The 16405-nt window shown below is 43.3% G+C and overlaps 1 long non-coding RNA gene across 5 annotated transcripts; it reads left to right on the top strand.

The window, feature by feature from the left end:
• Positions 1-571: 571 nt before the first annotated feature.
• On the top strand, positions 572-13168 carry LOC121394630. Of its 5 annotated transcripts, none has more exons than XR_005961862.1 (4): positions 572-648; positions 4584-4846; positions 5172-5260; positions 11945-12527. It is a non-coding gene; the product is annotated as an uncharacterized LOC121394630 (long non-coding RNA). The 5 variants fall into 5 exon arrangements; XR_005961863.1 differs by having other exon boundaries at positions 642-700; XR_005961865.1 differs by lacking the exons at positions 572-648; positions 11945-12527 and adding exons at positions 3004-3113; positions 13084-13168.
• Positions 13169-16405: the final 3237 nt, after the last annotated feature.

Raw genomic sequence — 16405 nt, 5'->3', positions numbered from 1 at the left:
AAAGTCCTGAGAACTCCACCCCCATGTCTCCCATGTGTCACGTGTATAAGGCAGTACAGTCAGTGTCTCTGTGGGGACAGCTTCCAGTAACACTCATTTCACCTGCAAAACATCTGCCTCCCTAAGGTGATCTCTCCCCAATGTTAACATTCAATTATTCACACTGATTATTCCCTCGCTCCCTGTGTCATCCCTTATTTCTACTCTCTGCCCTGCGGCACCGCCCCTAACCCCGCCCACCTCTATCATCCCTCCCCATATGCTTCATGCACCCTCCTCTCCCTCCTTCTAAGTTACTTGTATGTCCTGGGGACAGGTGTCTTTAATCCTACCTGAGGTATAGACATCTGCAGGCTCCTCCATGTCATTTCTCCTGCACGATATGTTTTCCCCTTCATAAGCCGTTTTTGCTTTCCCTGTTGACAGAAAGTCCCGCCCCACCATAGCTACAGCCAATCAGAATCGATAGAGGGCAGTCCGTTTTGATTGGCTCGTCTGCAACAGCAATAATGGAATACTGCTTGCTCATTGGATTACATAAATGTTCCCACCCTCTGCTGGAAGGCGATTGGCTGAGAGCTGCTAGGGCGGGGAATCTGAGTCATATAGTTTAGATGCCAATGAGGGCAGGAATACTGGATGCTGCAAGTAAGTTGAAGGAAGCCTGACACCTGACATAGATGTAGAGATCATGGAGGGGGTAAGATCCAATGGAATAGGGCAGATACATGACTAAATGCTAACGTTGGGGAGGTGGGAATTGTGACAGAGGGAGAGAGCCTGTAGCACATGTATTACGGAACGCATTTTAGGACGGACTGTATTGACAGACGAGCTGCGCCAGTTTCTGTGTTTTGCTGCTGTCCTTGGCATGATGTTTGTTTCCAAATTGGGATATTGTAAAATGGCAAGTTCTGTGGAATTTCTAATGTTCTTTGCTTTCCTATTCGGCGAGTCGTGCAGTCGTTTTAACCCTTTCACTACCAGAGGATTTGGGAGGTTTTTTTTGTACTTTTGTGTAATTACAAATTTATAGCAATCTATTCTTAATGTCTAAAAAATGGAAAAGTCAAAAATATTTGACTTAATATAACCACCTATCAGAAACCATTTATTTTATGCATGAAAATACAATTGTATACAATTTGTCCCATGACTCCCAAATGCGTCAATAAAAAAGATGTCGTTTTGTGGAAAGTTCTGACTTGTATATGACAAAAAGCAACAGCAGTACTTTACTAAAGTCCAAGAGCGCTGCTCCAGAAATCTGCAGACTTCAGAAATATAAAACTAACAGTAGGTTACCCTTAGGAAACTGGACATTTTTGGAAAAAAAAATATGACTAATCTAAAATGGGTAAATATGTCTTTCTACGCCTAAATTACCAAGTTTCAATGCTTTCCTAAAATTATCAGCTTTTATAAAAAAAAAATTGGAAACCTTGAAAAATATCCTCAAAGCTTCCAATTCAGAGGATCTTATCTCCTACAGGTCAACAATTAATGCATAGGCTTACCTAGGCTATAGGGGCCCGTGGGGCTTTTTAAGTTATTGTTTTCTTTAAAAAATATATTTTTTTGCTGTGTTGGCAGAATCGGAGAAGATTAAGCAAAACAGCAAGGCACATAAGTGCAGCTTTATAGAGACTCACACAAAGTACAGGCACTGACATGCTTTGCCTAATCTTCTCCCAGCTAGCCAGAAAGCAGGTACTGGCCGTGCACAAGGGCAGCATGGCACCCGACCGGCCCAGTAGCAGCTGCAAGCCTGCAGCACAGTTTAATATTTTTATAAAGCCGTACACATGGGGGGCAGCACGGCACTGCTGTAGGCCTGCTAAGGCAACACAGTAAACTATTTTTTAAAGAAAATAAAAATAATTGGAAAAAAATTCAGGCCTGGAAGCAAGTACCAGATGTACACAGGGGGCAGTATAGCACTTGGCTAGACCCAGGCCCAGGGCAAAGTGCAGAAAAAAATACAAGATACTATAAAAGCAAAGAAAAAACAAATAATAATTGAAAGCCAATGCTAGATGGGCCCATGCCCCTTATGTCTGCAGATACACTGTGCACCTGTGACCCTGGCTCAGCATCACAGATAAGGGCCCTGTGGAAACTGTAACCTAAGGGCCTCACATCTCATTAATCAGCCAGTGTGCATATTACATATATAAGTAAAAGTAAAAAAAAAAAAAGCAAGGCAACAAGTACTTTTTGTGCGCGCGCGCATGTTGTACACTTGCTAAAGTTGTGTGAGTGCATATATAACTCTGTATACATGTGTGTGAGAGTTTATATGTGCCAAAGTGTGAATAAGTCTTTAAAATTAGAAAAAGCTTGCATGAATGTGTGTTGTGTGTAAAATAGGTCTGCTGGAGGGAGACACCTGTAGAAGGCTTGTAGAGTGTATCCAGTAGGAAATTATGGGGGGGCTTCTAGGAAAAGGCAAAACAGCAGACATGTAATTGTCGTAAGTCTGCTGTTTAGAACCAATCCTCAGAAGATCAGGTCTAAGGATAAATTGCACGTGCACCTGGAGTTGTTCCCAGAGCCCTCTGCCAAGGTAGAGAATGCCAAGCACCGTCAGCACCAACCCCACCTGCGGCCCAAACTTGTCAAATTTACCCCTCTCCACACCTTCCCAACTTGTAAAAACTTTCCTTCTGACTTTGCACAACTCGAGTTCCACCTGCACCCCCCTTCCCTGCAGACCGAACTTGTAACTGCCTCTGCACAACAAGTTCCCCCAGCACGTCACTCGCACCCCCCAAACTTGTTGCATTAGCCAATTTGCCTCTGCACATTAATATCTTTATGTATTTAGATATAGAATTTGTGTGAAATATATTATCCTTTATTAAAGTAGGGTTGGATCTGTCCATTGGGTGTCTAGAGTGTGTATATTCTGGGACTAAGTTTGTATTAAAGGGGTGACTCATTCTAAGCCACTTTTCAATTGCCCTTCTTTTTTTCTTTTTTATAGTTTTTGAATTATTTGCTTTCTTCTTCTGAATCTTTCCAGCTTTCAAATGGGGGTCACGAGGGCCAGAACTAGGTGTAGGCAGAAGAGGCGCCTACCTAGAGCACATCAATACGGGGGAGCTGAGCAGGTACCTGTTAATGGGTCTTTGCCTACCACCAGTCACTCCCCTCTGTCACTCTCCTCTCCTTCGCCTTCCCTCTGCCTCCCCTCTGATGCACTTCCCCCCTCCTCTGTCCTCCCCTCTGCCGCTTTCCCTTCGTTCACTCTACTCTCCTTATCCTCTGTCTATTTACCCCAGTTTACGGCACGTGGACGTTTACACGTGCCCACTGGTGAGGAGGGTGGTGGCCGCTTGGTTGCCTAGGGCTGCTGGACGGATTGTTCTCGCCCTGGGGGTCACGGATCACATACAAAATCAAATGCTTTGTAAGGCTGCAAAATGTACAGTTATTGCTACTTTGTATTGCTGATCTTTCTATTCAGGCCCTCTCCTACCCATATTCCAGTCTTGTAGATTAATTATTGCTAGGATAATTTGGACCCTAGCAACCAGATTGCTGAAACTGCAAACTGGAGAGCTGCTGAGTAAAAGCTAAATAACTAACAACACAAATAATAAATGGTTTTTTAATTATTTGCAAATTGTCTCAGAATATCACTTACTGTGTAAAGTAAATGAACAACCGCTTTTACCTCTAGGAAATTTGCTCATGCTTACCAACCCCTTCGATGTTGCTCCCAGCAGGGGCGTAACTACCGGGGCGCAGGGGGTGCAACTGGGCCAGGGCCCCGCACCCCGCAGGGCCCCCCCGGCAGGTTGTGTGCGCCCGCACCAGGGCCCGCCCCCACCTACTTCCGTTACTGGCTCCCAGTAACCTCAAAGTAGGTGCTTATTACTGAATTCCATACTTGGAGGCAAGTTTTGGTTGTATAAAAACCAGATGTACTGCCAAACAGAGCCTCCTGTAGTCTGCCAGTCCACATAGGGGCCACCAAATAGCCAATCACAGCCTTTATTTGGCATCCCCCAGGGACTATTTTCATGCTTGTGTTGCTCCCCAACTCTTTTTATATTTAAATGTAAAAAAGGTTGGGGACCGCTGCTATAGACAGTCACTATTTATCTGGTTGGTGTGGGCTGTTTGGGCCTCTGTGTACTTGAAATGACAGGTCTTTTTATAAATCCCACTCCAGGCCCGCCACAGCTACAGGGGTCATGACTGAAGAAGAAAAAAAGTATTGGTTCCTACACATGCATAGACTGTCCTGGACATAAGGGAATTCATACAGTTTTGTTTTTAGACATATATATATACGCATTTACTCTGTACAACCAATATGGAATGCAGGTGGTACAACTATCGGGGATCCTAAAAAATTTGATTTATAGTTTGGTTTATCAGGGGGGGGGGCCCAGGTTTATACTGGGCAGTAGCTGGAAATGTGTGTTCAAAATTGTGATCCCACATGCATTATCCTGAACCAGGCAGGCCTGGAACACTTTCTGGTCTAGTTAGGTGTATTGTAATTAACTATATCCTGCAGGGCTCTATTTTCTTAATTCTTACTTTTTTGGTTATTGTTGTCTGCTTCTCAGTCTTAAAGGTTTCTTCAGGTAAAGAACCCCTGGAGCCATTTACAATGGAAAGGAAGATTCTGTGTGAAAGATGAAAGAAGCTGGAGTCCAGAAATCCTAAATGTTGATACCAGGACAGCACAGATAATTGACAATGGTAATATAGGCAGGGCCGAGCCAAGCCAGCCAGCCCCCTCGCACCCCCTGCACACATGCACAACCACAGGCACGCGCACGCACAAGAGCACATTGCCGGCAAGAGAGGACAAGGGTCATGACTAGGGGTAAGTGATTGTAGAGGTAAGTGCCTAGTGTCCCCCACCACTGTGCCCTAGGCAAATGCCTCCTCTGCCTACACCTACTTCCGGCCCTAAATATGGGCAACGTGTAGTTTATGTAATGCAGTTTTTGTAATTTATTACACTTTAGTCACCCACGTCCCATTCTAATACCCACACTGTGCATTAAAATTATACGGGGACATATGCACAGCAATGCTATACCCAGACCAAATCTCTGATACTATAGAACATCATTTTTACAATTTGTGCTATCGGAAAGTAATATTCCATAAGCAAACCACAAATTGACTGCTTTTTGCAATTGCAGGTATTTTCTGGATAACATGGGAAGATCTACGAGTGAGATCTACTTGAGTGGAAACCAAAGTCTTTTGAAGAATCCACCTGCATACACAGGTATGTAACAGATATAGTAATATTCATTATACAGAAATTAAAATTGAGAGAATTCAAGCTAGACAAAATAATTATACTCTGGGCCTGTGGAACACTGGGAAAAACCCAGTAGGCCCCACAGGCCCAGTACCTGCTCTTGGACCCGAATCTCACTCCCCAGACTTTCAAGTGGAAAGTTAAGGAGTAGGTAGAAAATGGTGAAGGGGACAGGGGGATGGGGAAGGTGGACTAGGGCCCTTGAAAGCACAACCCTGGTGAGCCCCTGGACATCCCAGAATATCCTATATACAAAGTACTTTGTGTGTATCCAGAGATACAGTATTCTCATAACAGTTAAAATAAACACATAAAGCAGGAATGTACTAAATGCAATCTAAAATGTAGTCATTTTTTTGTGTGAGGGAATAGCGTGGTTGTTAACATGTTATTTTAATACTGTAAGTGTAATCAGGCTGGAACTGTCAATGCACTGGAAGGTTTGATCTGCCTGGTTAGTGCATTTATACTACTAGTTAATATTTTCATTTGGTGTCGGCACATGCCACCTGCTGTGGTATATCCAGGCCCGGACTGGTAATCTGTCCTATCAGTGGGCCGATGCCTTATTAGATGCGGGCATCATGCGGCGCTGCACTTGTAAGCCGGGCCCCAAACGGAGAGGTGTCCTCCCCAGCTCTTTTCTGGATAAAAAGACAGTGCCTTATTCCCCTCCCCTTTATGACATGTGCAATGGGAGTGTTTGGATCGGGCTTTCCCTATTATAATCGGAGTCTCTACCTGCAGCGCTACATCATAGTCTTAAGAAGCAGGGTACGCGCCTCCTTTCTATTCGGGTGCGAGCAGTTGCTGTATTGTGGCAGTACACTGTGCACGCTGCTCTGATATCATGTGCCCCTCTTCCTCCTGCACAGACTGAAGCAAGCCGGTTGCTAGGCTTGATTCTCCCTCTCCTGTCATAACTCATCTCTGCCTCCAGTAACTTGTATGTTGCTTTAAAGCTGCTAACAAAATCCACAAGAGTTCTGCAGTAGTTAGGAATGTGCCTGGTTATGTACTGTAAGGTCAATAGGAAGCCCAGCTGCTTTCACGTGCAGGGGAACTTTCTACTCACGATCTCTGGGCTCTGAACTGCAGCAGTAAGGAATTGTACTCCTAACAGTTCAAATCCAAGCACATTCTACAATAGTGGGAGCTGCCTGAAGATCCAAGTAAGTGGGGGCGAAATTAAGTACAACAGCAACTCTTTTTGCAAGTTGCAATATGATCAGAACAGTGGACAAAACACATAATGAACAGGGTGAAACAAGCTTAATTCAGTCAATCAAAATATCCTAAGACGTTTGTAAGGGGCTTGTAGTACATTTCAGTGTAGTAGCTTGAGGACTTCTTGACCATCCTAGTTCTGACCATCAGAACTAGAATGAACCGGAAACAACCAAAGAGTCATGGCAGGAATAGCTAAAAAAAAAATCTGCATGTGCACACTGGATACTGCTTCTCTGTTGGCTCACGTGAACCTGCTCTTCATAATCGAAGAGATAAGGACAGCTCCGAGAGAAAAGGAGGAGAGTTCCTCTTATTATTCAGAAACCACATTAAACTGAATGCAGGGACTAATGTATATTGTTCTGGGCCAGTGTTATAGGGTATTTTTTGAGTTAGAAAAAAAGGTTTACTTATTCTTGAAGCATGCTAAGAGTTTGACAGCTCCAGGGTTACCTGTCCCTGAGGAAGCGTGCATTATGAAAGGGAAGGGGCGCTGCAGAAGGGAGGTAGTTAGGGGTGGCTGTAATAACAGGGCAAAAGGGGCATTTGCTTAGGGCCCACTAAATCAAGCGACCGCTGTGGTTTCCAGGCATAAACTGTAAACTTTCCATGAAATACAGTGGTGTGAAAAACTATTTGCCCCCCTTCCTGATTTCTTATTCTTTTGCATGTTTGTCACACAAAATGTTTCTGATCATCAAACACATTTAACTATTAGTCAAAGATAACACAAGTAAACACAAAAATGCAGTTTTTAAATGAGGGTTTTTATTATTTAGGGAGAAAAGAAATCCAAACCTGTGTGAAAAAGTAATTGCCCCCTGAAACCTAATAACTGGTTGGGCCACCCTTAGCCAGCAATAACTGCAATCAAGCGTTTGCGATAACTTGCAACGAGTCTTTTACAGCACTCTGGAGGAATTTTGGCCCACTCATCTTTGCAGAATTGTTGTAATTCAGCTTTATTTGAGGGTTTTCTAGCATGAACCGCCTTTTTAAGGTCATGCCACAACATCTCAATAGGATTCAGGTCAGGACTTTGACTAGCCCACTCCAAAGTCTTCATTTTGTTTTTCTTCAGCCATTCAGAGGTGGATTTGCTGGTGTGTTTTGGGTCATTGTCCTGCTGCAGCACCCAAGATCGCTTCAGCTTGAGTTGACGAACAGATGGCCGGACATTCTCCTGGCAGGATTTTTGGTAGACAGTAGAATTCATGGTTCCATCTATCACAGCAAGTCTTCCAGGTCCTGAAGCAGCAAAACAACCCCAGACCATCACACTACCACCACCATATTTTACTGTTGGTATGATGTTCTTTTTCTGAAATGCTGTGTTACTTTTACGCCAGATGTAACAGGACGCGCACCTTCCAAAAAGTTAACTTTTGTCTCGTCGGTCCACAAGGTATTTTCCCAAAAGTCTTGGCAATCATTGAGATGTTTTTTAGCAAAATTGAGACGAGCCTTATGTTCTTTTTGCTTAAAAGTGGTTTGCGCCTTGGAAATCTGCCATGCAGGCCGTTTTTGCCCAGTCTCTTTCTTATGGTGGAGTCGTGAACACTGACCTTAATTGAGGCAAGTGAGGCCTGCAGTTCTTTAGATGTTGTCCTGGGGTCTTTTGTGGCCTCTCGGATGACTTGTCTCTGTGCTCTGGGGTAATTTTGGTCGGCCGGCCACTCCTGGGAAGGTTCACCACTGTTCCATGTTTTTGCCATTTGTGGATAATGGCTCTCACTGTGGTTCGCTGGAGTCCCAAAGCTTTAGAAATGGCTTTATAACCTTTGAAATTGAACTCAGGTGTGATAAACCACAGTTAAGTTATTTTTTAACAAGGGGGGCAATCACTTTTTAACACAGGCCCATGTAGATTTGGAGTTTTTTTTCTCCCTTAATAACGTAAACCTTCATTTAAAAACTGCATTTTGTGTTCAATTATGTTATCTTTGACTAATAGTTAACAGTTTTTGATGAGCAGAAACATTTAAGTGTGACAAACATGCAAAAGAATAAGAAATCAGGAAGCGGGCAAATAATGTGAAATGTGAAAATGTGATGGTGTGTTTAGTTTTATACATGTGCTGAGGCTGTTGCACATAAAAATAAATGTTCCGTGGGTATCATTTGTGAATATGCCACTATGTCATTCTAATATGAATTCTGGGGGTATTTTACATGGAATTGCTTCCATATTTTATGCTTATTTATGTTTTTCTTTTGTATTCTCATAACTTTTCTTTGTTTTAGCCATTCTGTTTTTTTCCTTTCCCTTCTGCCCCCTCCCTTTTCCCTCCGGCAGGGATCCCCTTTAATTATGTCAACTGCACATGGGTAGAATACGTTGGGTCCTAGCTATCTACATAGCAGGCCTACTATTAGTATGGAGTCCCAACAGGCAATAGGCTAATTCCATAATGATCATGTATATTGTCATGTTTCTTCAGAACTCGATAATATGAATGATCAAATTCTTCAGGCCCTTGTTTAATTTGGTTTTTCTTTATCTAATTTACTTTTCCATATACTCCACATATGTTATTCTAACTTCAAAAATAAAAAATGTATATTTAATATTGGCATTGCCATTGACTAATATAAATGGAGGGAGGCACCAAAGTGGTTCACAGGGGGGGGGCTGAAATTCCTTTGCAGGGGGGGGTGCAAACTCTAGATACACCACTGAAGTGTCATTTAGTAGTGTATAAGCGAAGCCATTCCTTCCATTGTAAGACACATAAAAACTAGATTCCTATATAATAAAATCCAAGTGTCTCTGCGTCCAGTCCGTCCCTGGTGTCCCGTGGAAATGCGCTACTCGGCATGTGCACCACGTGGGGGGAGGGGCGGACCCTGACACGTCACCAACCGCAGAGTAACCCGCGGACTGCCAGCGTTTTACAAGCAAACCCCTCCCAGATTGATAGAGCCCGTAGCGAGTCCGCCGCTAATAAGACACACGGCTCTCTCAGGCAGACATGGGCGCTGCTACAGAACCTAACAAGGCACGGAGTGTGCTCCCCAGCAACATGTGGCCGCAGAACCCGCCAATACTGCAATTAAAGGCACTGGCCGTTTGCTTTTTCGTGCAGGCTGATGTGTGGGGTGGGGCGCTCCGTTTCAGCCACAATAGAAGAGATGCAGTCTCTATCATTTGTAAGTTTATAAAGAAGATGCTACAAATCTGTTCTGGCTTTGTTGCTGTTTGTGGACACTTTCAATGCAATGTATGGGTGCTGGTGAGGGTCTTCAGACACCATTGTGTAAATCTAGGCATAGAGCAGCCCCCTCCTTTCTTTTCTAATATATTGTATGAGAGGGCAGCGCAGGCTTTGTCTCCTGTTCGCCTCTCTATTCTGCCTAGAAAGAAGGAGTGATGTGGAACTGCACTTGCAGTCCTGAGCGAACTCCTCTGGGCTTTGCTTGCTGGTGGAAGCTCAGCGCTCTCTGCTGGCGTGTATCTGATCTGCACTTAATGAGTTGAACTCTGGTAGCTTGGACAGCGGAGGCGAGGGATGATTCTGGAGGGAAATGCTTCCCCAGCTCCTCTAGCGCTACCAAACGGCTAGCAGGGGATAGTTGGCTGTAATAATGCATTATCCTTATCCTATCCTATATAATAAAATCCCAGTGTCTCTGGCGTCCAGTCCGTCCCTGTGTCCGTGGAAATGCGCTACTGCGCATGTGCACCACGTGGGGGGAGGGAGGCGGACCCTGACATGTCACAACGCAGAGTAACCCGCAGACTGCCAGCGTTTTTACAAGCAAACCCTCTCCCAGATTGATAGAGCCCGTAGAGGTATCGGCAGTCCCTATTGGCGCCAATCAACCAACGTAAAAAAAAAGGGAAAATGTCATTAGGAAACCTTAGGCTGTGTGAAAGCTCCAGCAGTTGCGCTAAAGTGGTTAAGGGGCGGTGCTACTGTTGGAAGTCATATGACGGGCCATGTCAGGGTATTAGCAAAGGCTGTAGGATTGCCACCCGCCTGATACTGGACAGCTCAAGGCTCAGACCCAAAGAGGAAAATCTATCCTCGACCCGGCAGCGATTTTAGCGAGATTACTGACATATATACCTCAGTCACCTTACAGTTACTCACAATGAACAACCGACTCAGGCAGCGCCAATAGATGCTCAGAATGCAGAGGGAATGTACTAAACACCTCAGTTAAAGCCAAACGAGAGTCTGAATGATCCTGTAGCAGTAGGAGGCTATTGGAGGATAACAGGAGGTGTAGTTTATCCGCAGCAGCACATGTGTGATGAAAATAACATAAACAGGCAACACGTCCCCCCTGTCACCAATGGATCGCCCCTGCTAAGCCCCATCATCCCCAAAAAGCTTTATTACCACGTGTTCTCTGCTGTTGTTGCTGGGCTTGCCATTCCTGGCCACCAATGTTAACCCCCCTGGCCACCAATGTTAAACCCCCCCTGGCCACCAATGTTAACACCCCTTGGCCACCAATGTTAACCCCCCTGGCACCAATGTTAACCCCCCCTGGCCACCAATGTTAACCCCCCCTGGCCACCAATGTTAACACCCCCCTGGCCACCAATGTTAACCCCCCCCTGGCCACCAATGTTAACCCCCCCCTGGCCACCAATGTTAACCCCCCCCTGGCCACCAATGTTAACCCCCCTAGCCACCAATGGTCACACCCCCCTGGCCACCAATGTTAACACCCCCTGGGCACCAGCATTAACCCCTGGCCACCAGTGCTACAAAGGGGGGCCCTGCCTACTAATGTTACCCATTCTGAAATGTTGGGAGGTATGTGACGACATATGTTCTAGCGCCCGTTAATTTAACGGGCTTAATGTCTAGTATTCATAATGTACCCCCTACTTAAATTTATAAAGATATTAGTGGTCACCTCGGAGTTATCCGGCCTCATTCTTTTATATGGTCACATAACTCCTCGGTGACATATCTTTATAACTTACAGTAGGGGATACATTATCCACTATATAATATATATATGTATATATACATTTGAAATATGCCGTGTGTGTAAGTAAAAGACCAGCACGCATTTATGTGTGGGCTGCTTTTTACTCCAGTCCGGCCCTGGGTATATCTATGCATATTGGGCATCAAACTATTCAGTAGATCCTTGGCGTAAATATTTAGTGTTTTCCAATTGTATGTAAGAAATTATGTGGGATAAATGTGGCAAATTGCAATATTTTTAGGTGATCTTCAGAAATGTCATAAAAAACACTGCCTTTAGTGTAGCTTTTTGGATTCTTCAGAATGTGTAATTTACAAAAAATATATGGTTTTGCGGGGGTCTTTGCACTGTAGTTTGGGAGCTTTCTGGATAACGGATCCCATACTTGTACTTTCATATGGATTTGTCTAATGGAAATGTGAAGAGCTACATGTATATTTATTTTCCTTTTGATTTCTTTCCCCCAAGTTGTTCAGAAGCACGTTATAACCTCCAGAAAATCGAAATCCTTCCCAGCCTGTCGCCATTTCCCATTATAAAGAGGCTATTACCCAGCATTCTATGAGGTGTGTTATGGTGTCACTTGGGACTGGCTAACTGCATGGCCAGTTAATGTTATTCTGTGTAGTGAAGACCCATTACAGCATATGCAGACAGATGCAATAAATTCATGATTGCATAGATATTTCCTTTGAGCACAATTCCTTGGGAAAATATGAAGGGACAGCAGCAGAATGTCAGGAGCGCCCGTCTCCAGGGGCATCGCATCCAAGATGGTGGTGCCCATGACCCACGTGGGACAACCATGGGGCTCGTATAGGTAATGGGGAATGGGCTGGGTTTGTGTTAATCAGGTGCTTGTTTCAGTGTAACAAGCTTGTTTGTCGATCAGTGGCAAGTTTTATTTACCATTTGTTAGAAATTTGCACCCCCGAGCAGCCAACTAAGTAGTATGGGCCTCTTTTTGGCAGTACCCTTTACTTGAAAAATTCTTTGGCCTCAATTACAAAAAGGGGGTCAACTTGTGTAATTACTCACAGTCAGCTGCAGTTTGAGGCAAATGTTGTCCAGTGTAGTGGTTCCCCGGATACTCTGTCCTAGGCATCCAAGTATTGTATCGATAAGTCAAAGCGGTTAGGAATCATACACTGGGGCAGAAATTGTCTGCTATTGTGCTTTTATTTTTGTCCACACAACATGTTTCAGGCTGCAAAGGCCCTTTCTCAAGTGTGTTCTTATTATTGCACTAATCAAGATCAAAAGAAAAGCACTAACTTTACCAGTCTTAAATCCCACCTAAAAAGCCTACCTCGATCCCCATTTCTGGAATATAACCGTGTACATGCATTAACTCACTTTATTTGAATGGCACGGTGCATTTGTAAAACAGAGTGAGAAAGTGGGAAAACTAGCAGCCAAAGGAATATGCGCAGACTATATCAAGCTAAGTTTCTGTGGAGCGTCGTCATCTGATTGTGGTGCCATCTCATTTGTGCTAAATCAGTACAGGTATGGGACCCGTTATCCAGAATGCTCGGACCTGGGGTTTTCCGGATAACTGATCTTTCCCTAATTTGGATCTTCACGCCTTAACCTTTTCCTTGCAGGGGAAAGCCTTAACTACCAAGCACGTAGTACTTACGTTCTTGGCTGTAAAGGGCCTCTCTCTGCATCTGCGGCGATTGCCGATTCAGCAGAGGCTTCCGGTGGCTCCCAACCCCTAGGCAACGAGCAGGGACACCGGAGGGGGAGGTCACGTGGGTCCTGCGACGCCATTATGCAGACACGTGTCTGCTCTGTGCTGCGTCTTTTGCTTGCCTGCTCCAGCGCGATCAGGACTTCCTGCTGCGTGGACTCTGCTGTAGGACCCCCCTTGGCTGCCCAGGACCCTCCTGGACTTCAGAACGGTAGGTGGCCTTTATGTAACACTTATACACTCATTTACATACACATCCATGTACACAATACACATTTTACAAAGTTAGCTTTATTCTTTTTATTTTCAGGCTTTTTTTTTTTTTTTTGTCAGAATGTGTACTTTACAAAAATATATAATTTTGGGGGTCTATGTGCTGTTAGGGGGTCTTGTGGCACAATACACAGTCACTGGTCTATGTTCACAGAAGGCGAAAAGACAGCGGAGAAAATTCAAATACACTCATTTTTTGGGGGTCCGCACATGCCAGCTGCTTTGGTATATCTATGCATATTGGGCATCAAACTGTTCATTAGACCCTTGGCGTCAATATTTAGGGTGTTTTACAATTGTATGTATGAAATTGGGTAAAATAAATGCGACCAATTGCAATATTTTTACCGCTGCCTATAGCGAAGCTTTGCAGTAAGGTAGTTTGGAGTAGAAAGACATAATTACCCATTTTAGATTTGTCTGAATGTGTACTTTCCAACATATATGGTTTTGGGGGTCTATGTGCTGTTAGGAGGGTCTTTTGGCAAATAATACGCAGTCAGGGGTCACTCTTCACAGAAGGCGAAAAGACAGCGAACGAAATTCAAATACACAAATTTTTTGGGGGTCCGCACTTGCCAGCTGCTTTGGAATATCTATGCACATTGGGCATCAAACTGTTCAGTAGACCCTTGGCGTCAATATTTAGGGTATTTTTAGACAATTTTCAAATGTCATAAAAACCACTGCCTTTAGCGTAGCTTTGCAGTAAGGTAGTTTGGAGTAGAAAGACATAATTACCCATTTTAGATTCATTGGAATGTGTACATTCCAAAAATATATGGCTTTTAGGGGTTACCATAACTTTTTGTAGCTTTTATCCCATATAAAACTGGTAATGTTTGGAAATTAGTGTAAATGTAATAAGTATGCGCATGGTAGATTCTGGGGTCTTTACATGTCATGTACTTTCGATACTCCTATGTACATTGGGTATCAAACTGTGATTTATCTTGATACCTTATAGTATGTATGAAATAAGGTGCTACAGGTGGAAGTTTTGAGGTGATTTTGGAAATGTCCCAAAATTGGCAAATTTAGGAAAGATTTGCGGCTTGGTGCTTTGGGGTACAAAGACATGCGTACCCAATTCGGATTCGGGGGAATGTGTACTTCCGAAAATATATGGCTTTCTGGGGTGAACGTTTTTTTTTTCTACCTTTGTCCAGCCTAAAATGATGTAAATCTGTTGATTTTGCAGCACCTGAAAATGATAGACCAAATGGGGGGGTCTTCTTTTTGAGGCTCCTATATGCCACGTGCTTACGTACACCTATACATATTTGGCATGAAACTGTTCAGCAGACCCCAGGCTTTCATATTTGGGGTCATTTGTCTTGATACCAATAGTATGTTCGATATAAGATGCTGCACGTTGGAAGTTTTGAGGTGATTTTTGGAAATGTCCCAAAATTGCCAATTTAGGAAAGATTTGCGGCTTGGTACTTTGGGGTAGAAAGACATGCATACCCAATTTAGATTCGGGAGAATGTGTACTTTCTGAAAATATATAGTTTTCTGGGGTGAACCTACTGTTAGTGGAATGTTTGGCCTTGAAATCAGAATTATGCCGTTTTGTGGAGCGGTGCTTTGGAAATTTGCTAGTGTACTGCTTGTAGATTTTGATCTATATAAGTGAGAAATCTCAATAAAACTATATTTGGTATTGTTGCGTTCAGGAGACATAGACCTTTCCAAATCTGCTGTGTTCTCGTACATAAAATAAATGATGTTTCTGATATATGTAATTGTACTATGTGAAACCTGATTTTTTTTTTTTTCATTTTACAAGGCACTTTGAAGCCTATATTTTTTTACAAAAGTTGAATTACACAAAAATTCTAGCATATTTTGAAAGCTCAGGTTGTCCTGAAAAAAAACATGTATTGTTTCCCTGGTTAAACTAAAGACCCCCCAGGAAAGGCTCTTAAAGTGAAAGAGTACAAAATATTCAAAAATGGTCTGGCAATAGAAGTACCAAATCAGCCAAATTGTCTGGCAGCGAAAAGGTTAAGTCTACTAGAAAATCATGTACACATTAAATAAACCAAATATTCTGGTTTTGCTTCCAATAAGGATTAATTATATCTCAAGTACAAGTTACTGTTTTTTATTACAGAGAAAAAGGAAATCATTTTTAAAAATTTGGATTAATTTATTATAATAGAGCCTATGGGAGACGGCCTTTCCGTAATTCTGAACTTTCTGGATAATGGGTTTCCGGATAACGGATCCCATACCTGTACCACAAAAAGATTGCTTTGGAACTAGACAATAACAACATAAATGATTATGGGGTGAAAGAACGTATTCCATGTTACAACAAGCTCACTGTGATCAGGTGAGGTATTTTACTAGTAAATCACCATTTAGAAAGGTATCGGTTGGCAACTTTTACAAAATGAAAGCATTAATATAAGGGAAGCACCGAATCCAGGATTCAGTTCGGGATTCGGCCTTTTTCAGCAGGATTCAGATTCGGCCGAATCCTTCTGCCTGGCTGAACCGACTCCGAATTTACATATGTAAATTAGGGGTGGGTAGGGAAATTAAGTGACTTTTCATCACAAAAGATTTTTTTTCCCACTTTTTCCTTTCATGACCGTAATTTGCATAAGCAAATTAGGATTGGTTCGGTATTCGGCCGAATCTTTCACCAAGGATTCAGGAATTCAGCCGAATCTCAAATAGTGGATTCGGTGCATCCCTAATTAATAGTTCTCAAGAGACTAGGGATGCACCAAATCCACTATTGGGATTCGGCCAAATCCCTGAATCCTCGGAGAAAGATTCGGCCGAATACCGAACCGACCCGAATCCTAATTTGCTTATGCAAATTACGGTCATGAAAGGAAAAAGTGGGAAAAAAATCTTTTGTGATGAAAAGTCACTTAATTTCCCTACCCGCCCCTAATTTACATATGTAAATTCGGAGTCGGTTCAGCCAGGCAGAAGGATTC

This window comes from Xenopus laevis, chromosome 6L (genome assembly GCF_017654675.1).
Source record: "Xenopus laevis strain J_2021 chromosome 6L, Xenopus_laevis_v10.1, whole genome shotgun sequence".
Classification (NCBI taxonomy): Eukaryota; Metazoa; Chordata; class Amphibia; order Anura; family Pipidae; genus Xenopus; species Xenopus laevis.
This window is presented reverse-complemented; position numbering and strand designations above follow the sequence as displayed.